This window comes from Dermacentor variabilis, chromosome 4 (genome assembly GCF_050947875.1).
Source record: "Dermacentor variabilis isolate Ectoservices chromosome 4, ASM5094787v1, whole genome shotgun sequence".
NCBI classification, from domain to species: domain Eukaryota; kingdom Metazoa; phylum Arthropoda; class Arachnida; order Ixodida; family Ixodidae; genus Dermacentor; species Dermacentor variabilis.
In genome coordinates, this window is record NC_134571.1 from 117,021,437 (window position 1) to 117,049,149 (window position 27,713).

Sequence of the window (27,713 nt, forward strand, 5' to 3'; positions counted from 1 at the left end):
GCATGACTGATTTATGTATTTACTGAGCATAAATTACATCTGGCGCATAATCTGCTTGTACAAGATGACAAATAATGAGTTCTGTAAGCCTTGTGGGACAATTCTGTGTGAAAGAGAAATCTATTTGATCATTACCTTTTGGGTATGTGTATCTCAGAACTGGTGCTAGTCTAAGTTCTTACAAAGTAGACGTCATTGAGTACTGTAATTCTAATGCCTGCCACTGCTATAAATTTCTGTTAGTCGCACTGTCATGAAGCAGTTATGTTCAATAATTAGCGGCAGTCACCGCTGAAACACTCAGTACCAAACACGAAATAAATATATGCAGTCGGAATGTAAATGTCCAACAAAGTTATAATCAAGTCTACATTTCACAGAACTGTCTTTTTTTCTGTTAGTGTGCCAATACCATTTCCACATTCACAAACATTTTTGTATTGCTCTCCTGACAAATGCAGGAAAATGCAGTCTTTAACAGAAGCCCTTGGGAAGACAGCCCAGAGTCGCTTTGACAAGAGGACTTCCCTTAAACTTTTGTCGCTATGTTGTAGGTCACTGTAGCAAGGGGAACATTTTGCTGATTGAATATTACTCGAAATATTTTTATTATTTGTACTAGAGGTTTGAAAAGAGAGCCAATTGTAGTGTTCTTCATGCAGATTTTATATATTCCATTAGTTTTTGTTTAGCTGCTTCTCGAGTTATGTCCTACACAACAGCAAAATACATAGTCATATTTGCAGGCACTTCCTTGTGTATTAAACTTTCACAAAAAGCAGTGTGCTGCAGCTAACTAAGCTCTTTGTAGACTGCAAAGTGCCAATATCTATTGAAACAGCATGTAAAGTTACTAGAAGTATGCAAGATTAGTAGGCAGGCAGACAGGCCTGCCTACTAATCTTGCATACTTCTCATTTCATTTATTCAACCTTAAGGGCCCGAAGGCATTACATAAGGCTATTGTGCTATGCTATTGCTATTATGCTAAGGCTATTGGCTCATGCTATTGTGAAAAAAATTTAGAATATACTTCAAAAACTTTTTCTCACGATAGCATGACAATAACCTTATGCACTTATAATTGTCCTATACTAACGAAATTTGGCATACATACTATTCAAGATATGCAGAATGCTGATATTTAATTGAAATTGCGATCTGTAAAATTATTTAATGTGGCCTAATATTTTTTTCATAGTTCCAGTAATTGTACAAGCCGTTTTTATAGGTGCCATCACTTTGCAGTATATAACTAGCTAAATAAGATACAGCATGAAGCTATTTCTGAAAATTTTATACACAGGAAAGTGCCCACAAGAATATTTGCCACTGTGTAGGACCATAACTAAAGAACAGCAGCTACACAAAAATCAATGACAATTCAAATCTAATAAAACACTTTATGAGTGACAGTATATTCAAATCTCTAGTACAAATATATAAAAAAGTTGTTTTGAGGAGTATTTCCCCTTAATAAGTGGGTGTCAGTGTTTTCTACCAAAGTGTTAGAAAATGCCTTCAGGCATACCATGGGGAGCTTTATAAATAGCACACGCACGCATCTGCCTAAAAAGCCCCACGCCCTGCTTGCATTCATTAGTTATTTTTGCATTCTGTTGTATATCACCATTTGCATCCCTTAACATTGAGTGCGCAAAGCCAAAAACAACCTAATACCGTATTTACTCGCATAATGATTGCACTCGCGTAATAATCGCACCCCTAAATTCTGATGTCAAAATTCGATTTTTTTATTTCTCGTGTAAGATTGCACCTCAAACTTGCCGCAGCGATGTGTCATGTGCCAAGTCTAGCTAATAATGATCGCGCTTACCCTCTGTCAACTGCTATGCGAACAACTCTTGAAGACAAACCAAGCAGTCTGCACGCACCAAACATTCTTAAGCAGATGCCCCATTTCATTTCTTCCATCACTTTCCGCACTCATATGACAAAAAAAAGCTACAACCAAACTTGCCTTTATTATGTGTAGGCTTTGTAATGGTTGTGGTCAACAAAAACAACAAAAAAAGGCGTCTTTCGTTTCTTCTCGTCTGCACTTGTGGGCACGCAACAAATCGCGAGTGGCAATGATAGCAGCCACGTTTACAGTCATACGTTAGAAGTGTACCCTATTCATTCGCCGACGTTTGTAACGCAGCTAAGATATTCGCCCACCCTTAGCGGAAACGTGCCATATTAAGATAGTGGTGAAGACAAATGCCGCAGTTTCCACAGCATGCCCGCCATGTGTTCCTATGTCACAGGCAGCTAAGCGCGCCCATCGGTTTCTGTCCCCTCAAAGTGGACATGGCTATGTTATTGCCGCAAACTTGCCGATATTATTCATTACTGATACGGAAGTAACTGTTTGAATGCACGTAATGTACTCACGAAAAGAAAAAAAATCGTGTTGAGCGCGTTCGGCTTGCTCTGCCGGCCACCATGTTTTTTTTTGTGTGTGTGTGTCCCGCAGTACATACAGAGGCAGCCACCTCTTTGTTGACCTGTTGTCATCCCGTAGCAAATGCCAGAGGATAAATTTTTTTCTTTTTGTGGGAAATTTACCCAGCGTAATGATCGCACCTCTGAATTTGAGTCATTTTTTTTTACAATAAAGTGCGATCATTATGCGAGTAAATAGGGTAACACACTGGATTTTTAGCCTGTAAAGGGGTTGTATACAAATGGGGGCAGCCAACTCTAGTGTGACAATAAACACACATTTGTTCTCACAATAATGAAACCAGTCATAAAATATATCCTACAAATTTGGAAATGAATGCCCAAAGAACCTAGCTCATTGTCACATTAATTTACTAAACAAGTTTTTGATGTTTATAATTCCTAGTTTAATTCACTTTCTCTAGTAAATGGGCTCTGACCTAGACTATTCAGTGTAGGAGACTAACCTAGACCTGGAAGCCAATATTTAAATCTGAAATAAAGTCATTCACCCCACGACCACGTCACTGCCATGTCATCAGAAGCGTGCATCCATGGACATATAGTCTGTAAAATAATTTTTACATGATCTGTACTGTTCCTCTTGCACTAATAAATCAGGAAATGCATTTGCTATTTAAAGCACTGCTGTAAACCTTTGTGTTTGAGAAATACAATACTCAAAAGTGTAACACAACCAATGTGTACATGAAACCTACGATGCCTTTGACATTCGTCAGTGTGACAAATAGGCACTGAGAAATGCCAAAGGCATCATAGCTTTCTTGTTTCAAACCTTGTATGCGTGTATATTACTGGTATTTTTGCAGTGAAGGGAAGTCACATTATTATCAGACTTATGAGGGGAACTCATGTTTCTCTAGTTTAATATTTTCTTTTTTGTGCTCCTATATTCTTTACTTTTCCAAAAATAATGGGTGTTTGAAATAAGTACTCTATATTGCTCTTAAATTTTTCCTGCACCAGAGCCCACGTTGGGTTACATTTCTTGAACACTTTTCAGTGCTGTAGATTATCAAAAGGAAGAAAAAAATGCCGTAAGTTTGCATTTTAGCCTTCTGTATAACAAGAAGTATGAACCTATCAATTACATAGACAAGTACAAAAGAACTATGAAAAACTGTGCATAAAGACAGACATACATTATAATAGCAGGAATCGATGGCGAGAATTCTAATAGAAAGGAACCATTAAAAACTAGGCACTAAAGACACATATTAATTATAATAACACAAGTATTTGCTAAGGATTTGAAGAGACAAAAAGAATGTCTCTTCAAATCACTCCACCCCAACATTCATCCATGGTTCGATGAGTGACCACAGCTGGTGATGCGGTTTGGATAGGTGGAAGCTGAGTGCAGCTGTGAAATAGGTGGAACATGTTGAGGGTCACCAAAGGTTGCACGCTGGTTGCACAGCAGGTTGCCTCAATCTCCGGACTCACTCGACATCATGCGTTGAGCCTGGTTATACGTCGTTTGCAAGAGGCCTGGCCCAAGTGTGTGGCACGGCTTGGGTAAAATTTCGAGGCAACCTGAAAAACACAGATCCATATCTATAAGCAACAAAATATTCTCCATCATAGGGCAAACCAGAAGTTTACTATCGGCACATAGCAGATAATGAAAACAGACACAGGTCACCAGACTTGAGGTATACAGATGTGCAAAAGTGTAAATGAATGTGAAGAGCTGCTTATAGGACGGAATGTTTCATTCCGTCATTTGTAGATCAATAATAGTATCTTAACATAAAGTCAAGTGTACTGGGCCCTCCCTAAAAAAATTCAAATAATGGGGTTTTACGTGCCAAAACCACTTTCTGATTATGAGACACGCCATAGTGGAGGACACCGGAAAGTTCGACCCCCTGAGGTTCTTTAATGTGCACCTTATTCTAAGTACACGGGTGTTTTCGCATTTCGCCCCCCTCGAAATGCGGCCGCCGTGGCCGGGGTTCAATCCTGCGACCTCGTGCTCAGCAGCCCAACACCATAGCCACTGAGCAACCACGGCGGGTATGGCCCTCCCTATTTCTGTAAGTAGGCTATTTCATGCGAGCTGTCGCGACCTGGCACACGACCACTTGAAATTTCTCATCGAAAAACTGGAGGCCCTTCAATATAGGACAAATGTTAATTTCAAGAAATACTTGTGTAACGCACCAAACTATGCATCATAAAAGGCATAGCCAAAAAATTGGTTCCTTCATTAAGGGGGCCAAATTTTTCAGGACAATAAAGAGAGGCCTTACACCAAAAATTGAACTGCTTATTAGCCACTGCTCAGTTTATTATGGGTCATTAAAAATGGACAAAATGGCCTATTAACTTTATTTTCATAGAACTCGCTTGCAGCAAAAGCTGCAAATTTATGTAATCCACATATTTAGAACTTGTGCTGCATGCAAAAACTGGTTTCAGGAAGATAAATTATGCAGCAGTGCACAGAGATGAGGATGAACTAGCAAAAAAAGTCAGTTTTGGTGTAAGTTTATCGGCATACTTACTATTGAGGCAGTCCTAGTAAATTTATGCCCAATAACATGTATGAAAGTACACTGTATTGTTTTTAAATTGCTAAAGCTTTATCAAAGCAGTTTTGTGTCAAGCAAGAAAAAAAATTGTACAAGTGGTCTCCTACTAGTTTCAAAATTTGCATCGCATTTCGTCTAATCCACATAGCCTCTTGGCGGCTAAGGCAAAATGGATGGACTTGAGCATTCTTGCACCGATAGCAGGGAGTCTAAACTGCTTCGAAGTTAATTATTTCATTGCTGAGTGGCTACAAGCCACTTCACTCAAAAATTTGCCACTTAATTACATGTATTTACCTCGATCTTTCTGTCAGCTTCCAGCCTGCTTGGCATCATCACGAAGGCTGCCAACTCCCTAGTGGACGTAGTCAGGACACGGTGGTGGCAGGACGCAGTGGCAGGAGCCGCCAAAGGCTTCGAACTCCCTAGTGAACATAGTAAGGACACGGTGGTCGTAGGATGCAGGGGCGGGAGCCACCAGAGTGTACCTGCAGCAAATTTGCACAAACGCTCTTAGTCCTACCATGTCAGTTTACAAGAAAAATTCAGCTGTCTGTGTAACATGGATACCAATACAAATAAATGTAAACAGTTACGTCCTACAACACAACTAGAACATCGACAAAGAAGAAATGGTACTTATGTTTATGAAAATCCAAGCAATGAAAAAAATATGTGCATCCGATTTGCGCGTGGAAGCTCAATGGTAACCTGAGCACTTACCATCAACTGATTTGCTAGTCAACTGCAAGCCTCTTAAAATGTCATTGTATATTTTTTACATGCACTATGTTAAGCTGCATTAAATCAAGTTCAATATCTCTGAATATAAGTAAATTTGAAGTTTATTTCCTTTCTTCATTACAGAAAGAGGAAGCGGCTTTTCACGAAGCAATTCAATTAATGAATTCCAGTGGTCATTAATGCAACAATGTGCAAGCTCTGAATGAAGCTGGCCAAACTGGGTAGTGACAAATAACAATGTGGTTCTCTACATCTTGTTTTTCTGGCTTCCGCTGTAGCATTAAAATACACAAGAAATTTCACATTCCTGACATTTAATCCTGCAAATTTTTATTTGAAGTATTATGAATAATACTTCAGCAAGAGCACTAATGCTGTCTTTTAATCGTAAATAGTGATAGAACAAGAAATTTTACTGGAGCTAATGTTTGGCAAGAAAACTTATCTCCTTCTCTTTGTCGAAACATTGGCTCCAGCGATGCTCCTTGTTCTACGGCTCTTATCATTTCAAGTCTCTGTCTTCCTGTGAACCTCTGTACTTTCAATGTTGCACCAATTAAATTGTAATAACAGAGAATTAGTAAATGTAGCTGATGGAGAATTTGTGCTTGTTGGTAGATAATGACAGAGTAACTGCGCAACATAGAGATACGGACAAAGGAGGCTTATGTGTGTCGTCTCCTACAGACATGTTTCTCTCTTTTGGACGGTTACTCTATCTAGATGTAAAAGTATTACCCTTAGCACAATAATGCTGAAATGAAAAAGGCCAGGAAAGTGGACACAAAAATTAAAACAAATAGCATCATATGGTAATGAGATATGCAAAAGTGCCTGCTACGATCTGTCTCACCCATAACGTGCTGGATAAGATGGCGTCTTCTTCTGGATGTTGCCATTTCTTGAATACCTAAAATAAAGTACACTTCAAAATTACAAAGATACACAGAACAACAGCAGTAGCAGAGGAGATAATGCATAGTTTAGTAAAAGAAAGTAAACTAATCTCTGATACACCGCAGACGAAATTTCCTTTATTAAATTAGTAGAAAAATACACCACACCTCATTTCATTCAATGATGTGAGCGTTTCTTGGTACAAGAAAAAAAGGTATTTCTGCATGAAAACAGTAAAATAATCATAGCATTCTACTTTTACAAAATACACTACAGTGACAAAGCCAACTACGGCTGTATATACTTAAAATTGTTATATGCACCTTACAATAGCCAAGACAGGATAAACTTGGGTTCATGTGCAGCTCACCGGGAGATACAACTTTGCAATCAACTCATTTCTGCTTGCCAAATATCTGCACTAACATAAGACTACAAATAAAAAGACCCTCTTTTTCATAAAACACCGGACTCAAAATAGAAAATCCAGTAGGAATAGCACAAATTCTCTACACAACACAGCCAGGTTTTGTGCGCCTAGTAGGATTTACTATATAAAGGTTGCAGCAAATTCATGCTTTTAAATATTTCCAACTGCGAAAATAAAGATGACATAAAAAATAATAGCATTATACATCGGCTTATACTTTAAGCCAATGTGTTTCCGACTTGACGCCAAATGCACATTTAATTTGTTCTGTTTCAGCGCTTTTAAAGGGTTGTGTCTGTTCGCTCGTGCATGCAGCCGCCTTACTGCTACGAAAATATCTGTGCGGCCACATCGCCTGACAATGCCATACAGCGTGGTAGCGTTTTTATTATTCGCGGTAATATACCTAAAGCGCTAGTAAATCTCCAAAATAGACTACTGTTTTTTCGACAACCTGTCTTCGCCAGCGAAAGTCACACTGGTCACACTACACTTCAAGTTACGCAGTACTTGGTATTCTACGGATTTTTCGATGCGACAGGCCACTCGTCATTGGAGTCGTTAAGAAAGGTGTTTATCTATGGCAGTACAGCTTTGCTATAATTTCAGATGCTCTCCTGAGGCTTCCGTCTGCCAGTAGTATTTTCGCATACATACGCCCACGCATGCCTAAGAAACGTCTGTGAACTGCCAAGAGAAACGTGGCGCAAAATGTAGCCGTGCCGGAAGGGCCGATTACGCGCCGTTTGTAAACTCGGAACAAAAGCTGATATGCTTACCTGAGAGGTTAAGAGAAATATGGCACAGGTCACTCTCCGCTGGTAGTCTTTCGTATGCATCTGGTCGTCTCTGCGTTGCGATCTCCCATATCACAAGGAAAATGCAGTGCAAAACGCAACACTTCCGGCGCTTGTGACGGTCCGGCGAGCTGCACAATGCTCGATGTCGGCAAAGACGAAATCGGCGACACGCCGCTGCTGGCGGCAGTCGTCCTCATCGCAATCACACAGCACGGACAGAAGTTCCCACCGTAACTTGCCGCAACGCCTGGTTGCAGTCGCCCCTAACGCAGCGCTTTCAGAACCACTCCATAGAATAAAGAACCACCACTCGACGACAACGTACTCGCGCGAGATGCAACACAACTGAAAAATGGCGTCATACTATTGACGGCTTCGGCTTTGGATCATTTGAATCCGCACAACTAGTTTCGGTTTTCTTTCCTTGCGTTGAAACAAAAACTGTTTTGCTCACTGATAATTTTACGTCACGTAAGTAATGCTCACGAATGAAACAGCCGTGAATTTAACACGCGTCTTGAAATACCCGCTACGTTCACTTCGCAGAAGCAAAATTTGCTCGTCCGAGTGCGGTTACGTTTGAAATATCTATCGTTGGGCTGTCAGAGCGTGCTCGAAGTGGGAAGACGCGGCGTAATTGTTCTTAATTTGCTTAGCTCTAACGGTGCGGCTGCCCTTGATCTCTGTCGAGTGCAGTTTCCTCTGATGTAAGGTATAACTACAAAGCCGCCGACGTTACTGAATAATCTAGTGCACCTGAAGCTGCCAGAACTCCGGTATATTCTCCACAATTTCTTGCGACTGCGTTCCGCTGTCACCAAATGCGAGCGTAGTGTTTGACGGAGATTTAGCAACACATTTTCCCGAAATATCGTTCACCGCTGTATCACGACGTGGAGAAGCAGCGTTGTTGGTCCTCAGTAAAATTTTCTGTTTATTGCGAATTTTGCGATATCAGGTATATGGGCACAACCGTCGAAATATATCTGTCGGTTTTACCGCGAGCTTACGTATGAAGTCGAGTGCGATAAGATCCCATCCCGCGCCGTTGACTGTGCGCGTTAAAGGAAGTGTTCGAGACTGAGCTGGGCTGGATGGGCGCCCCAAGTCAAGTATCTAAGAACGTCACGTGATAAAACGCGCGCAAGCCGGGAGAGAGAGGCGCTAGTTTAGCGCGCTTCTCCTCCTCTAGCCGTTGCTCTAGCCCGGTCTTGCGTCACCCTCGCTCTGTTTTGGAGATAATTTCCGATGGATGCAAAGCTGGGAGAGGAGGGGGGGGGGGGTAAGGGTGTGCTCAGATAGCGCAAATTTTCGGAAGCGTTCGGTCCGCTCTGCTCGCGCCCTTCATCACGCCAACGCTGTGACAGCGAGTGTTCGCCGTCACTGAGTGAGATCTGTTGATGTTTGCACGTGCGCGCGTGACCCAGTGCTTGCTAATTCCAGGAGCAAGCGAATGTTTACTGCAGTTTATTCAGCCGATGAAACTACGAACCTTGGTTCGTGCAATAGTTCGTGCAGTGGTTCATGCAGCATTGGGGTGAAACTGCTGTGTTATTGTTTTTATATTTCTAGGGGGTTCCAAAGCAGTGTTGCGTGCACTAATATTTGTTTCTGGTCGCGGAACGCAACGCACTGCGGTAGCCCAGTGGCTTTGGTGTTGCGCTGCTGAGCTCGAGGTGACGGGTCCAACCACAACCGCGGCAGTCACATTCCAACGGGGTCAGAATGCGAAAATGCGCGTATACCGTGCATTCCGTACACGTTAAATAACCCGAGCTGCTGAAAATAAATCTGCAGCTTTCCATTGCCGTGCGCCTCATAACAAGATCTTGATTTTTGAACTTAAATCTTCAAAATTTAATTTTAAGTCGCGGAATTACACTTACTATCGACACTGTTGAGGGCGCCTACTGAACTTGTAATCTCGTTGCTGTGCTCTCTTTAGTAGCCAATACTTTTTTTTTAGATTTACTTATGGTCAGAATCCAGTGTGGCAAATCCAGGTCTTCCTTAGCATAGGAAACCAGCTATCGCTTAAGCGTGCGAGGTATCAACAAACATGGTCAAGGAAAATCAATATATAGAGTTCGAAGTAATTGCAGAACATGACAAGGATGAAAGAATGATACACCGCATTACAACCAGGACAGGAACCCGAGGGCCTGCCTAAAACAGAAGAGTTTATCTGGTATTTCTTCTCCTGCATTAAAATCTTTCTCTCGCCAGACTCATCTGAAATATCAGAGGAATGGCGATTTTCCACGACGACTCTTCGCGTGCTATTGAGAGTCAAACGACCCATGCGCAAATGTTGACTCTTGTTTTCTGACTCTACTCGCGTAAAAGTGGGTCTTCGGAAGAAAAAAGAGAGTCAAGTTGCCGTGACTCACTTTTTACTCTCTTTTTTCTTAGAGTGTAGGTCACAACCTATCGGCCGTTTGGTTTTTATTCTAATGCCCATGTCGTGCTTTAGCGAGTTAGACCCAAGTAAGTAGTCGCGTACTGAACTGGATTTCAAGTAGAAAAAGAAACACGGCTAATGCTTACCGTGCGGTGGTGAAGAGGGCCACTTAGTGGCGACTGCGGTGCTCCCTCTCCTTGTCTCGGTAGCGATCTCTCTGGTGACCGGTGCCTCTCCCTGGAGCGCAAACGGTCCTTACTCCTGCGCATTGCAAAACACTCAACAGGTGCACATGAGAAAGGCGTTCGCGAAATCACAACATGCAGTAATTTTCATTCATTTAAGAAAAAATAAGAGCGGTGCACCTATACATGATGCTGATTAGGTTGTATGTAACATGCAATCTCGGCTACAAAAGTTTGCAAGAGAGGGATCCAACCGCATCTATGGAGCCCGTACCGTTAAATTAAAACGCCATACTACTACACCACAGATTGAACAGACGACAATACTCACCTCAAAACAAGACCCTCTCACGTTAAGACGCCGTAACATGTCGACAATTACAAACCGATCTATACCCCCATGTAAGCAGACTACACGCACACACCCCCACACTATATTCATACAAATGTCCCCTTTGTAACAATTACGCTTCCCTATATCACACCACATGGGCGTGCCCCAACGTGAAGGCAGCCCCACAAATAGCCAACCCCACACCCGAGCAGTGGGAGGCCGTGCTGACTAGTTCGGACCCTCGTAACCTGCAGCAACTGATGCGGCGGGACCGGGACACAGCAGGAGCCGTGGACTAAGGGCGCCTCGCGCACAAGCAGAAAGACACCTGCTTGTCCTTTCCTCTTTTTTAAAATAAATGTTTATCCTCCTCCTTACTGAAAGAAGTTTACCAGTAAAACCGGGCAACATCTCCACTCATACAGATAACTTCTGTTGATTCGACCTTTACAGAACTGAACAAATTAAGCTACGCCGCAAGCTTAATTTAACAGGACGCAGAAAAAAAGAAAAGCCCAGGAACTGCTCATTTATTCATCAGTAATTGGACAATTCTAACTTGCACCCACTTTCCGTGTTCAAAGTAGAAATCTAATGTGCACCCATCTTTTTTTTTTAGCGAGAAAAGCGTAGCATGGGGGGGGGGGGCCCTCCTGTTATGGCAATATGAAAAGGCGAAATCAGCTAACTTTACCTTCAGAGAATAGAAATTTACACTTAACGGTCCATCATTAGGTGTTACTCAATCTTAATTGCTACAAACCACAACACGTGCTTCATACAGTCCATTGTGTTTGATATTCTACACTTCAGAAACGACTTCGTAACAAACACAAAGATCTTTAGGATGAGCTTTTGAAATGAAAGCAAAGTAGCACGTCATCAATGTCGTCGTGATACATGACAATGAGAACCGCTGCCATCGCGTGCGGTTTTGCAGTGTATCCGATTGCATCACGTGCAGGCAATATTCAGACCAATCTTCAAATGCACAGAGAGAGAGAAAGAGATCCGAATTGAGTGAACACCGTAACCATTTGATGCGCTCTATCGTTTTTGCTTTAAAGTCATACTAGGGAAGGCTGATAATAGGCATTTCTGGTGGATGATGATGTGTGTTCAAGACGTTCACCGTTTCCTAACGGGGTTGCTATTGGCAACCCCTTCGAGGTCAGGCGCGTGCATGTTTACCACTCAAGTAGGAATTATTCAGCGAAGGCCAAATTTGGGATCGAAATAACGAGTCTAGGCCAACAGACAAGCACGGATGCTGGCTGGAACCTTCGGTCGGGATTAAACTAACTGAAAAATTAATGGAATTATATTAACGATCTACATGAACGATCGCAATGATAACGAGATGCCAGTAAAGGCAACAGCAAGAAAAGTGCACATGTCGTAAATTCCGAAAGCGTGTGCGTAAATAGACCAAACTGTAGATGATGATAGGAATGCAGGATGTGTTAGGGCCCCGACGACAGACGTTATGCAGCTTTAAAAGTCGTCAATCTAACGTGCACACGTAAACTCAAATCATCAGTCACAACTGAACTAACATATTAGCGGCACGCATTCCGCAAAGGTTTGCAGCCCGTTGCCAAAGCAACCAACAGTGAATTTTTGTCACGGCCACACTGCCTCGACTATTATAGGCCTACTCGGGGCTGCATCATCATTTCTTTTGGAAAACCTTTCAGCTTCCCTTTAATCGTATTGACAGGGGTACTCGTTTATGTTCATCGGGCGACCACGTTTCAGCGCCTAACAACACTTATCGCACAACGCAGGACGCGCCTGCATGTATCGGAAGTTTCTGGAATGTTATCGATGGTTCCATCCGCTGTATGTCACCGAACCTTGTGTAATCTGATTGCATGCACGCGCGACGCCAATAGTATAGAATTTTATGCAAGACACGTGGAATTCCCAGCTATTATTCTGGAACATTCGACGACCGATGTTTGAAAGCCGACGCGCTTGCCCCGCTGATCAGATTTTGACGATCGCCGACTGTCTTCGCCGCTGTCGCTGTTCTTTAAGTGTAGCCTGTTCTTATGGGTATGGGTTCGCCCAAAAAAAGTAAATTTCGTCTTTCACAGTATTGCTACTGTGTTCTTTATACGTCACTACCACGTGACATCAGCATATTTTTTTTATGTATATTTATCGTACTAGATTTTGTACCTACCGCCATCTATTGTGTTAGACTTTGTCTCGCAATTCTTCGCAGTGTTTAATTTAGTGCATTGTGTGGTGTCAAGCGAAATTATCATGAGCTGTAAGTAATAATACTGAAAGCCTGAATGCATGCCATTGCTTAGCGCGTTTATTGCGCGGTGCTATTTGCGTGTTGTTCTTTTCGTGATTTTTTGGTGCTCTGAAAAAAATAAAACGGTGCATTTGCAATGAAGACTGCATTTGCCTTATCGTGAATTTGCCTCCGTGCCTCCGTTTCTGCATTCCTGGCACTTGTGCAGCATCTCTTGTCCGTGCCGCATGGCCTCCGTGGCGATGAGTGGGGAGGTCATGCGTGGGAAAATTAATATGTAGGTATTATTGCCGAAAATGAATTCAATATGCTTAAGAAATGACTGCACAAAAATACAAAGCTATTTGGCTATTTTTGGGCTACCCAAAAGTTTCGCTTTTGGCTACTTTCGGGCTACGGCGGAAGCCAATTTGGCTGCCTGTGGTTGGAGTGATCTGTCAACCCTGCCCACAAGCTGCCTCACAAAGAAAGGCGAGTGCTTGGTATGGCAACAAAGTCGTTCACGGACGCCGCTTTGCTTGCGACGCATCTTACGGCGGCCTCTCGTTCCTGATGCCGTTTGTGACGCACAGTCTCTTTTCGTAGCTTTGAGCAACTCGTCACAAGACTAGCTTTGGATTTCCGCTGCAAGAACTAGCGCCAAAAGCCGGTTGCATGCATTTATGAACAGAAGAGAGGGTGAGCAACCAGTGACCCTCCAGATTCAAAACCTTTGGCAGGTGCCGAATAATTAACCCTAAACCTGGCATTGAAAGAGTGTGGACGGCACATGTTCTTGACCGTCAGCGCTGGCTGTGCGGGCTATGCGCGGGGATAGTCACGTGATGCGTGGCTGTTTGATCATTGACCTAAATTCTCCTGATGATAACCAACCTGTTCTAATTTTGGGACTACCCTTCCATATTATGGAGAGATACTGGAAAGCAAAACTTTCTGTGCAATAAATAAAACTGCGACAAAACACAGGTCCACCATGAAATGAGAACCTCGTTTGAATTCATTATGACAGAATGTCAAAATTTTATTAGTTGACATTGACATTTCCAAATTCGGTGCTTTTCACTTTCCCCGAGTGCCTTTGCGAAAATTCCCCGAGTGACACAGAACTTCGTTTTAGGTCAAGACGGTTTGACTCCATGTCGCCCGATGCTGCCGCTGTCTAGTAAGCGTGTAAAAAAACAAAAAACAAAAAAAACACGACGTAATACACTTTAAACAGTAAAGATTAATGTTTATTTTATTCAAAAAGAAAACGGAAGGATGGAGTTGGTAAAGTGCCCAGCGCATAAAGTAGCTTTAAAAAAATAGTAAAAACCATTGCAAATCGAGTCGTACATCCTCAAATACGAATAAAAAGGAGATGCATACAGAATAAACTATCTTCGAATATGAGCGATTTCTATAGACTCATAGCAAGCTCATTGGTATGCGGCCTGAACTTTGTACTAAGTGAGATTTTCTCTCAACAGTTGGTTATCAGTTATCAACAGTTATCCTGATATAGTCTCAGCCCAAGCAAAACATCTGAGTGTTGTGTTTCAGAGCTTTAGAGAGTTTATTTTCGTTTGGATGAGGGACACCTGCATCTCGGTTATGTACCCTCTAGGGAGCGTACTGCTGCAAAAGTTTTTCAATCTGGTTCACGAATAGCCGAGATAGAAATATTTCAGTGCCGCGAAGCCATGATTTCAGGAGGCGAGGGCCGCTGCCAAGAGAGACACTCTTTGCACTTGACCCGTCTAGCCTCCCCAAGCGAAATTCTTTCCCTGCATTCTCCCATGCATACCGGAGTTCAAGGATCACGTGATGCAAATGTCAGGGGCCCGCGTTCATTTTTTTTCTCATCTCTTTCTTGCTGCGCGGTGCACTTCTGCTGACGGCGTCGCGCATGAACAGTCGCGTCTGTTTCGCGCAGCACGCAAAATCGCGCTCTGCGCACGAGTACACCTGACTAGAAGTATGAGCCAATGCTACGCGAATACTAAGGAAGACACACGCGGATCACGGAGCATGATCGCAAGCTCGAACGTTGTAGAAAATAACATAGTTTCGTTGTCCGCGTGCGACTGCACGACGTAGGAACCTGCAGACGAAACGGAAGTACAGCCTCCCTTACAGCGGTGTAAAGTAAAACAAGAACGCACTGACTTTCTGTTAGTGTGTTTTATTATTTATCTAAAGTTTATTTCGTCTTATGAAGCAACAGATTGCACAAATAACAGATGTTGTCTTAAATAATTCTCGAAGTCACGTGTCACTACGAGCGACGTCACAGCAGTGCGGTGTACGTAGGCGTACTTGTACAATTACGTCCGCTCTACGGCTGGAAGCATGGCGCCCCCGAGGAGAAGCGCAGATGGAATTCGGTTTGAAATTTGAGCTCTTTCCGCGGCGCGTAGCGATGTAATACTTAGCAGACACGATCGTTAGCGTGCATAGTATGCAGGGCGCTTTTTGGCTCAAAATGGCCAGACCTGGTGAGGGGCCCTTTAAGGGCTCAAATCGCTGCAGGCATATCCGAAAAAGCTCAGAAGGCCTGCCAGTACACTAATTAGGCATATTGGTGCTCGTACTGTGAATGGAGATGTGCACGCATATATAATTAAGCAATGCATACTGCGTCCCATGGCAATTGCACCCTCATGACACTTGTAAGGCGTCACCGCAATACTTTCGCGTATGCTCCACTACGTAACATAGCTGTAATGAGGGGAAGCTGACTTTCAAAAACCGTATTTGGAATGTTTTGTGCATTTAGAGCTTCGAAACAAATCGCGAGGTCCACGAAGGCGGAGTGGGTGCCGTTGCTAACAACGGCGAATTCTTTCAATGTAAAACACGGCACAGAAACGGCAAGACGCCTGATAGCGAACGTCGAAGCAGTTAAGCCCAGCGTTACCACGGTGGTGCCTACCGTTGCCAGCAGATCCGCCTGCGAGAGCGCCGGTTTGAGGCATCATCATCATCATCATCATCATCATCATCATCATCATCATTATTACTATTATTATCATCATCCTCATCATCCTATTTATGTCCACTTCAGGACGATGGCATCTCCGAGCAATCTCCAATTAGCCCTGTCGTGCACCAACCGATTCCGAGTAGCATCCGCAAATTTCCCAGTTTTGTCGCACCACCTAGTCTTCTGCCACCCTCTAGTTCGCTTCCCTTCTCATGGTACCCTCACCCTAATGGTCCAATGGTTATATAATCTGCGCATTACATGACCTGTCCAGTGTCATTTTTTTTTCTATTAATGTCTATTAGAATATCATCTATACCCGTTTGCTCTATGGTCCAAGCCACTCTCTTTCTGGTTCTTAAAGTTATGCCTAGCATTCTTCGTTCCATCGCTCTTTGTGCGGTCCCTAGCTTGTTCTCAAGCTTCTTTGTCAGCCTCCAAGTCTCTGCCGCATGTGTCAGCACCGGTAAAATGCACTGATTGTGTGGCTTCCTTTTCAATGATAACGGTAAGCTCCCACTCAGGAGCCCACGCTGTCTGCCGTATGCGACCCAGCCCTTCTTATTCTTTTGTGAATTTCCTTCTCATGGTCAGGGTTCCCTGTAATTAGTTGACCTAGGTAAACATACTTCTTCACAGATTCCAGAGGCTGACTTGCGATCTTAAAATCTTGTTCCCTTGCCTGATTATTTATCATTATGTTTATCTTCGGCATATTAATAATCAGCCTCACTAACATTCTCGCTGTTTAGGTACTCAATTATTTGTTGCAAATCATCCGCAGTGTTGCTGAACAGAACAATGTCATCGGCAAACAGAAGACTGCTGAGGTATTCATCACCAATCCTTACTCCTAAACCTTTTCAGCTTAATAGCTTGAATACTTCATCCAAGCACGCGTTGATGAGCATTGGAGAGATTGTGTCTCCTTCTCTGACCCTTTTCTTTATAGACGAGAAGAAAGGGGGTTAACCGAGGGCCCGATTTTTATTGGTCATATCGTTAGAAGCCAACAAACACTGACACCAAGGACAACATAGGGGAAATTACTTGTGCTGAATAAAGGAAATAAAGAAACGATCAATAGGTGGAAATTAATGTGGATGAAAAAACAACTTGCCGCAGGTGGGAGCCGAAACCGCAACCTTCGCATTTCGCGTGCGATGCTCTACCAATTGAGCTACAGCGGCGGCGGTATAAGTCAGCGCCACAGTCTCGAGCACAGAGGCAGACGCGAGAAGATGAAAAAGGACGGCGCTGGAACACGGTAGAAAATGACAAGGAAACAAGCTGACAAAACGGAAGTACATCTCTCTTGCTGCGGAAAAATGTAAAACAAAAACACGCAGACCTTCGGTTTGTATGTTTTATTATTTATGTAAACTTTAATTCGTCTCTTGAAGCAACAGATTAAACAAGTAACTGATGTTGCCTTAAATAAAACTCGAGTACACATGTGACTGTGAGTGACGTCATAGCACTTCCATATATGTAGGCGCACGGAACCCGCGAGAAGAAGGGCAAACGGCGTTTCGCTTGAAATTTAAGCTCCTTACGCGGCGCGAAGGGAACAGACACGGTCATTAGCGCGCATTGTATCCACTGAGCTTGTGGGCTCAAAATGGCCACACCTGGTGAGGGACCCTTCAACGAGGCCTTCAATATCAGTTTTCTTGCTATAAACGTGATGTGCGGCATGCAAAACAAACAAACGAAAAGTCCGGTGGCACGAGAAGTTATCCTATGTCATCCCCCACGACAAGTTCACCTTTCTGAGAAGTTTTCTGAGAAGTTGACCTATGACGGATGGCCGCGTGACAAGCGGGCCTAGGTCCGCAAGTGCCAGTGCGAGCCGAAGACTGACTCATTACACAACCGCATTGTAGGTGAGGCGTCCCAAATGATCGACACCAAAGCCTGCTGCATGTCAAAAGAAGTTGAAATACTTGAACATTTTCGTAAATGCAAGCAATGAAACAAACATTCGCCTTCGTGACAAGGTGAAAAAAAAAAAGAAAAGAAGCCGCGCACTCGGAAATTTGATAGCTGGGCCGTTCTGGCCTGTAGTTGCAAGCATGAAATACATTTTTTAGACGGCAACGAATGAGAGCCGCAGCAGGCCCCGAGCGTTGTGCGCTACGAAAGCAGTTTCTACTTTTATGCGTGCATCACACGTGTGCTAATTGTCGTGCATGTTCGTTGAGTCTTGCGTGTCATTTCAGTTATCATCGCTATCACGGGGAATATATAACATGCTGTAGGCCTTCCGCCAGGTATATATTAACCTCTCCAATTTAAATCAAGAGCGCTCTCTATCTCTCTTCGCTAACCTCAGTAGCCAAATAATTCGAGTCTCTTTTGAAGTGATGGATATCTCCAACATCTTGGGCGTTATTGTTGGCTGCGCCGTTGGCAGAGCCTCTGTGCAGAGCATTGCCTGCGGACGTTTTTCGAAAGAAACGTGTAAAACCAGCGTGTGTCCTGTGCTCGTCTTTTTCACGTGTTTCACAGCTTCGATTGGGCCAGGACAGCCACATAAGTGAAACTTCCATGCTCACACAGGCGCGTTTTATGCACACCAACGGCTTTTTTTCGTAGCTGCTAAACACTTATGCATTCGTCGAGCCTCTCTCTGTCGATCAGTGCTGCCCAAAGTGTCTGAAATAACACGATAGAGAGAAAGAGAAAACTGGGCAGTTACACACTCACCGCAATAGATTACTTTTTACCCGTCGCGGTAGCTTTGCAGCACGAGGTCGAGGGGTCGAATCGTGGCTGCGGCGGCCGCATTGCGATGCGGGCGAAATGGAAGAACTCCCAGGTACCGTGAATTGGGTAGACGCAGAAGAACGAGAAATGGTCAGAATAACACGGAGTCGCCCCCTCTCCCCAATACGATGCGCCTCAGAAAAGCCCAGAAATTCATTTAGATGTTACTTTTGAACGAGTGGGCGAAAAATTCGGACATCATCATTTGCTGGCCGGCAGTTTATGGACGCCGTGGCTGGGGTGCGATATAGTTTCTTTCGCCGTGTGTTTCTTTTCAAATGGCTTCCCGTTGTCCGTACTATACCGCGTTATCCAGATACGCTATCGAATGGTGTATAGGAATGAACATGCGATGGCCAGCAAGTGTCAACGTACCACTCTGTGTTTAATGTAATGACGAAGAACGAGATGAGGAAATGTTTATTTCGTGAAGACAAGGACACTCGGAACCAGTAAATGTCCGCCACATAGCTCGGGAATAAATTCGGGCCTATGTCGTCGACGAAAGTAAGATTACTCTAGCAGGCGCGTCGCGACCAGCTCCCTCCCCCCCCCCCCCTTTTTTTTTTTTGCCGGCCGTGTTCTGAAGAAAGCGCTTGATGAGGCAAGCGCTGCATGGGCAACTGAACGTAACTGGCGCCTGACCTTTTCGTTTTTAATCGCGTGGTTTCTCATACCATATATTTCGGTTGAAAAAATGCGTGCCGTCGTTCATCGAGAAGGAGCAGTGTAAGTGGCCTGTGGGGCTTTTGATCAATAAATCATTTCAATTCAATTTACTTACCATAAATTTTCACAGAAGGAGTTATGGGTAAAAACCGGAGTCAACCGCCCGAATTCGGACCACTGCCCCAATCAACCGGTCGTACATACTGTGGGTTGGTCTGTCCGTATATCCGCGCACCTCTGAGCACTTTTCCTCTCGTGGTCTTTAAGGCCTGGAATGCAGCCACAGCAGGTGGTCAGCATCCGCCACAGACGGCCGGCGAGGGCTCACTTGCATACGTTGGTTGTGCATCCATGTTCGCGTCATCCATTGTCAGGCAAGACAGATATCCTACACCGACACGAGGACAGAGAGCGTTCCCGACATCTTGACACTGCGTGCGCTAAGTCGCAACGCCTCTACCTTTATCACAGTTTCTTTTAGCAATTTGACTCTATTCCAATTATATGATAATTGCAATTATAGCAATGATTCTATTTCAAATATATTGCTTATTTCGATCCGCCTGCATTATCACAACGATCGGCCAGTCTTCGGCGGTGTAGATGATAAGAAAGTGCCAGAATTGAGTTAAAGGCAAAACACTTCAAGACAAAAGACACTTCAAGACATTTCAAGACAAAAAAAAAAAGGAGTTCAATTGTTGACAGAGGTGATGCCGCGATGCTGTACAAGTGATGTTCAACCATCACTTGCACAGTCGAGAGTCGTGCTAGTCTCAAATTTCTTCTGTCTCGATTCGAGGTCACCATGATGAAATTGCGGACTTTCCCGAACTTGGGAAGAGCGGCTCCAAAAAATTTGCGTGAGAGGTCTTCGCATACGCCTAGGAGTTCGGCGCGCGACTTGTAGCTGCATTTCTACTACAGAGGTTCGCGAATCACCGCTTCCAGTTCGGAGAACTTCAGAAACAGCTCTCTCTTGTTTTTTTCCCGCAGTCCGAGCATGAAAAGTCACCCATTGCCTTGAAACATAATGAAAAGGGACAAAATTCGCACCCATAAATGAATAGAAAGCTATCTCTAAATCCTTCCGAAAAATGAGTTTTGCAAATCGGACGTACAATACCCTTTATTGATGCTTACGCTCCCAAAAGTGGCGTTGGCAATATAGATGGTATACTTTCGAAACAAGACAGGTGCCCACGCATAGGAACATGTTCAATCACCAACTCGCCCAGCTTGCCGTCTTAATTCAGGTTCACTAAAGCTACTCAATAAGTGCGGGATGATCATATTTAGCTTTTCCGCATTTTTTTAAACGCCTGTAGCAGTTGACTTCGTCGTAGTCCTTGAGCTGGATTACTCAGAGAGGCGGACATAGGTGCTGCTGAAAGCGAAACACATATTCAGCTAATTAAAAAATCACGAGTTAGCGTATTAATAACTTAACGGCATATAGTTGCAATTTGCGGATTGTAGCAAGGCGTACCCATTTGGAATACATTTCAGGAATGGCACCAGTTTTGAGATTTGCGCCATCAAGCTCGCAGTGAGAATTCACTGTTGTCGACTTTTTAACAAAACGCACTTTTACGCGTTGAGGAATAGAGCAACTCGAACGCGCATGTATTTTGTCCCGCGAAACGAGCGTACTAAGCGTATCTTAGTCGGATACTTATACTTAACGGGGATTGATAGGGGAACTCTGAGAATTTGTAGAGACGAGCACAGTAGTTGTGAAATGCTTCTCAATCTTATGTTTAGCTTTTCTTTAACCCAGCTTGTTAGGGAGCCAAAGCGTATACAAGGGCAAGCAAGCTCCATTCTTGATCTCGCTTTCGTTTCCAAGACACTAAACCCTGATATCAGTATCAAAAATGGAATGTCAGACCATAAAATGCTTTTACTTACTTTTGATAACTTCAGTTTCGGTCCCAACCAAATCACCAGTAAATCTCGTTTGTCTGTCAAATATTACAGCAGGGCCGATGATGTCAGTGTTATTGATTAAATTGAAATAACGCTAGATTGTCTTTTACAGTCGGGATTTGAATACGCGAATGACCTATGGTTGAAGCTGAAACGAAAAGTATTGCGTATTGTGAAGAAAAATTGATCCCATAAATAAAAAAGCGAGTAAAGAGGAAGACACCTTGGGTTACACGCAGCAATATCCACCTCAAAAGAAGGTTACAACGAATAGTCAGAGCAGAAATTTCTTCAGCAAGAAGCTATTTCTTCACAAATACGCCGACCAATTTTATGACACACGAGCCAAGAAAGTTCTGGCATTACCTGGCAAAACCGGGGGCTTCGATTGACTAAATGGAAATAGACGGAGCCGTTATAGATTACGCAAACTGCCTGTATCGCGAACGCCTTTAATCACTATTTCATATCTGTGTTCACCCGTGCTCCTGCCTCAGAATTCAATCAACCGGAATACCATTCCCGCATGCCTGACCTTGCCATAGCAGAATGCGGCATTCTTAACTTACTGCTACAGCTCGATGAAAAGAAATCGCTGAGCCCGACGGTTTACCCAATGCTTTCTTAAAGCGATACGCGCAACAACTGTCTCCTCTTCTTCAAAAAAATGTTCTCCTTATCCATAGAAACAGCATCCGTACCCGCCGACTGGCTTTGCGCAAAAGTGGTCCCAGTTGTTTGCAGGGGCCTTTGATTCTGTCCCACATTGTAAATTATTGAGAAGCGTAATATTATTGGTAGTAATTCAAACGTAGTTTCCTGGATTGCAGCTTACCTCTCAGGTCATGCTCAATACGTCGAAATAAAAGATGCCAAATCCAATGACCTAGACGTTTGCTCTGGTGTTCCACAGGGATGAGTATAAACAACTACACTTTTTTTATCTATATAAATGACATTTTTTCCTGTGTCACTCCAAATGTTGTACTGAGATTATTTGCAGACGACTGCGTGGTGTACTCTGCGGGTCGTTCACAAGATGGCCAAAATAATTTGCACTTAATGCTGACTAACATTGATTCCTGGTGTAAATCTTAGGATATTAAAATTAATGTAAGCAAAACGTCGTCTTTAACCATAACAAGGAACCATCTTTTATCAGGATTTGCTGTAACGCGCAATAATGAAGTAAAATACTTGGGGATAACATTTACTGAAAAATTGAGTTGGGAATCCCACATATATAACGTATGTTCAAAAGCGTACTGACAGTTTGGATTCATGCGACGAAAATTGTCAGCTGCACCCTCGCATGTAAACTAAAGGCCTATAAGACTCTAGTAAGACTCATTCTTGAGTACAGCGCCATAGTTTGGAACACCCATCAGTATTATTTGAAGACGAAACTTGAACGAATTCAAAGCCAAGCACTCCGTTTTGTTTATTCCCGTTAGTTGAGTTGAGTTAAGTTGAGTTATTGTAGGCTACTGGTGGGATTAGCCTTGCAGTTGCTGCCGGCAATTGCTCCACCGTAGCGACACTTAAAATAAATAAATCACATAATCAGACACAGACCTCCCAATTACAAATGGTCACTCCTCAGTTCACCATGTGGAATGCTAAATCCGTGTCCTGTAGGTAATTTAACAGAGAGAGAGACCTCCTTCCTACACAATCGGTTGCCGCGCGCGAAAACAATGTCCTGAAGAGAGCTGTGAGGAAGTCCTGTGTTCTTGAGGGACCCGAATAACACCCTCCTTTCCGCGTTATACACAATACAGCACATTAGGTAATGTCCCGCTACGATAGCTTGACATTTCTCCGTAAAAGAGCTAGCACCTCGACGTTAGAATGCCGACGACTAACCACATGTATGAAATTCCTTTTCCTGTTATATCATGATTGCATCAGCATAACTAAAGATGCGTACTTAAAGCCACCTCACCACCGCCCAAAAGAATCAACCATGACATGTGCATACGAACATTTGCTGCTAGATGTGACTTATTCAAATTTAAATTTTTTCCTCGATCCATAGAAGTATGGAATAACCTGCCCCACCATATTGTGAATTATGTGTGACTTGATTATTTTGTTGCGAATGTTGAATCTTTCTTTGAAGAGCAATCCCTTTTGTAAATCTGTTGTAGCCATACTTTTCTTGATTATTAATCGTGGTTTGTGTGATTCTATAGCTCTGCACACTTTTGATTCGATTATTTTTGTAAACTATGTGTCTTTTCATTCATGTTCCGGAACACCAAACCTGTTGTACTACCTATTGTTCATTCCACACCTGTCAGAGCCTGAGAAAGGCTCACAGTATTATGAAATAAGTAAGTAAAATAAATAAATAATTGAGTAATGGGGCAATATGGCGAATGAGCCGAGAGAAAGGCTACGAGGTTGTCGAAGTAAAGAGGGAAGTAAGAAGGTGTGGTAGTTTTAAACGACACGGGATCCACTTCCATTACAGGCTGACACAAGAAGTGGGCTGGGGACTTGGTGGTAGCGCTGTCGCTTATTTACGGGGCCCACAGGCGCTCAGGAGGCCAGAGTAGGTAGTAATGAAGAAGGTCCCATAGGGGAACTTCAAGAGAGCATCGCCGCCGATAACAGAAAAAGATGTAAAACAAGAAAGAGAGCTCACCATGCAATACGCTACAGAAACAGAAGAAAGGAAAAGTGGGCAGAGATTGAGGACCAGTTAAATAAACAGCAAATAGAGGTGTATTTGGTTACAGAAACACACCTTAGAGACTCGGAATCGCCGCTGGTGATTGAGAATTATGTTTGGGAAGGGCGCAGCAGAACTAAGTCGGAAAGAAATGCAGGGGGAGTCGGAATGCTCATCCATCAGGGAGCCAAATGGAAAAGAGTAAATTCAAAATGTCAAGAGCATCTTTAGTTATATCAGGCACCAGGAGGGAGATAAAAATTTGGCCTGTTGTTACGTATTTGTGAACTGGAATTGCACAAAGAAGAATAAAGAGTAAGTGGAATGCATAAGCGCTGATATTAGGGGTTTCGGTAGTGGTGCTGAAATCATCCTATTAGGTGACATGAATTCCCACATACAGGATTTAGATGGCTACATCGACAGCAACGAGAAGTCGCTTCTAGACCGTTGTGAGCAACTTAACCTCGTTATCGTGAATACAGGGCCTAAGTGTGAAGGCCTGATCACGTGGGAAGTGGGAAACCGCCAATCAACCATTGATATTGTCTCATGACAGAAGGAATTCATGATAAGTTGCGACAAATTGTCATCGATGAGGAAGCGTTTAGCAGCATAGGAAGGGACCATAAACGCATCATTTTGAAAAGGGGATATGTATTTGGGAAAGAGAGAAAGGAGTGCAAAATGGGCAGTCCTAATTTGAACGCTGAACAAATAACAAATATACTCACTACAGTCGAAGAAAAACATGGCAAATGGATAAATAAAGAGTGGGAATATAGTGCGCTTATAAGTGTAATAACGACAGAAATACGGAAAGAGAAACAACATGTTTGTTGGAAAGGAAAAAAGAAACCAAAAAGCTGGCGGAGCAGGGAGATACAAGAAGCGATCGCCGAACGACAGAAAGCATCCCGAGAACACAGGCGGGCAAAGAAGGCGCAGTTGTCGCAGGCTTAAGTCACCAGTAAATGGGAAATACATCGGGCGAAAAAGTCTTGGTTCAAATACTGGTGGAAGGAAAATTAAGAGAAGAGGTGAAACTGAACGTTGGTTGTCAGAAATAAGTGAGAAAAAGCAGACCGAACCAAGAATATTTTTGAACCATATAAAATTATTTAACAGCAAATCAACAACAATACAACAACATATCCTAGACGAAGATGGAAGCAGACTGGAAGGAGAAGCGGCAATAAATTATATCCGAAAATTAACAGCCGAGTCTTTCCATTGCAATGACGAGGTTGCACTTGAAGAAAAACAAAGAGCATGAAAGAGACCCAGGTGGGAAAGCTGCTGGTGCTGACAAATTTCATGTGGAAGAAAGCCGAAGAGAAAATTCCTAAACGCACAGCCACAGGGCTAGACGAGGTTCCCGTTAGGCTGATTAATGAACTAGTACCTAAAGGCAAGGAATCTCCGGTGAAAGCAGTGGAAAAAAACTTTAAAAGATAGACGAATATACCAGACAGTTGGCAACAAAGTAGAATGAAATTAATTTATAAAGGTAAGGTCGAGAAAGATAGAATTCACTCGTATAGACCGTTGACCATTACATCGGTAATATGCAGGCTAGCAATGCGGGGAATCAAATTAATGCTGCAAGCATGGACCGAGAATAATGGGATTTTGGAGAACTTCAGAATGGCTTCAGAATAGATAGGAGTTTAGATGACAACTCATTTGTTCTTACTCAGTGTATTGAAATATCAAAAGTAGAAAGCACACCGTTTTATGTGGCCTTTTCAGACATTACAGGAGCCTATGACAACGTAGACCGCAATAATTTGTGGGATATTATGGAAGGGGAAGGCTTAGATGACGATTGTCTACAGCTTTTGAGAGATTTACCTGGAAAATATCCGTTTGCGTAAATGGGAAGGGATGAGGAGCGAGGAGAAAGTTTATATCAACAAGGGACTGAGGCAGGGGTGCCCTTTATCCCCACTGCTGTTTATGATGAACATGGTGAGGATGGAAAGGGCGCTAGAAGGAAGTAATATCGGCTTTAATCTCTCATACAAACAGGCGGATACAGTAATAGAGCAGCAGCTTTCAGGTATATTTTACGCGGACGACATTCTGTAGCTAGCTAACAAGCAAATGATTTGCAGTGTCTGGCTAATAATATCTGTGGACAGGAAGGCAACAATTTAGGTTTGAAATGTAGTGTTAGAAAATAAGGTGTTATGGTATTCAATGAAAACATTGAACAGACAGTGACGCTACAGAGCCAGAAAATACCTCGGGTAACAGAATATAAGTACCTTGGTATATGGACGAACGAAGGCAACAGATATATGGAAACACAGGAAAAATCAACAATCCCGAAGGGGAAGACAAAGGCAGCCATAATGAAGCACAGAGTGCGATATGGGGATACTATAGGCACGAGGTCCTCCGAGGTACGTGGAAAGGTGTAATGGCTCCAGGACTTACTTTTGGAAATGCGGTTGTTAGCTTTATATCCGGGGGTACAATCAGGACTCGATGGGAACCAAAGGTCAGTGGGTCGCCTCGCATTGGGCGCTCACGGAAAGACTACAAATGAAGCTGTGCAGGGTGCTATGGTCTGGACTAGTTTTGAAGTGAGGGAAGCTCGCACTAAAAATGAGTATGAAGAACGACTGAGGAATAGGGAAGAAGGCTGGGAGGGTGTTGAGCTACCTGTACAGGAAAAAATATTGATGCACAATGGAGGAAAAGAACTAGGAAGCTTACCAGCAAGTATGCGGCCTGCAGGGTGGGCAACACAGCCACAAACAACGTCAAGCGGAAAATCAGACAGGCTGAAAAATTGTCATGGGTGGCGGCAATGGAAAAGAAACCTGCCATGAGTAATTACTTAACAGGAAAAAAATGAGGTCCGGAAAGAAACCATTTATGATAACTGAAAGGGAAGCTCATTACTTTTCGAAACGAGATCGGGGTGCCTTAGAACACGCATCTATAAAGCGAGATATAAGAAAGAAGCATGTTTGCTGCGGTAAAGCTAGGGAAACTATAGATCAGGTTTATTAGAATGTGAAGAAGTCTACGCAGCGGTAGATTTAGGCACCACTAGCCTGCTTGCAGCCCTTGGGTTCAGCGAGAGCAGTGGAAAAGTAAACATGTCCGCATTAGGAATTAGCAAGAGGCGGTTGGAGGATTGGCGGGAGAAAAGCTGGCAAACGAGAAAAAACGGAGATGTATAAAATCACAGTTTGCAGTAGGAGATCAGAAAATTTGGTTGTGCGAGTTCATAGTGTTTTTTTATTGTTTATCCTAGGTAGGGCATTTGGCAGTATAATAGCAAGAGATTGGTGGCGCGAACCACCACCCCGTTCCGAACGGGACGCTCAAAATATACATACATACATACATACATACATACATACATACATACATACATACATACATACATACATACATACATACATACATACATACATACATACATACATACATACATACATACATACATACATACATACATGCATACATACATACATACATACATACATACATACATACATACATACATACATACATACATACATACATACATACATGCATGCATGCATGCATGCATGCATGCATACATACATACATACATACATACATACATACATACATACATACATACATACATACAT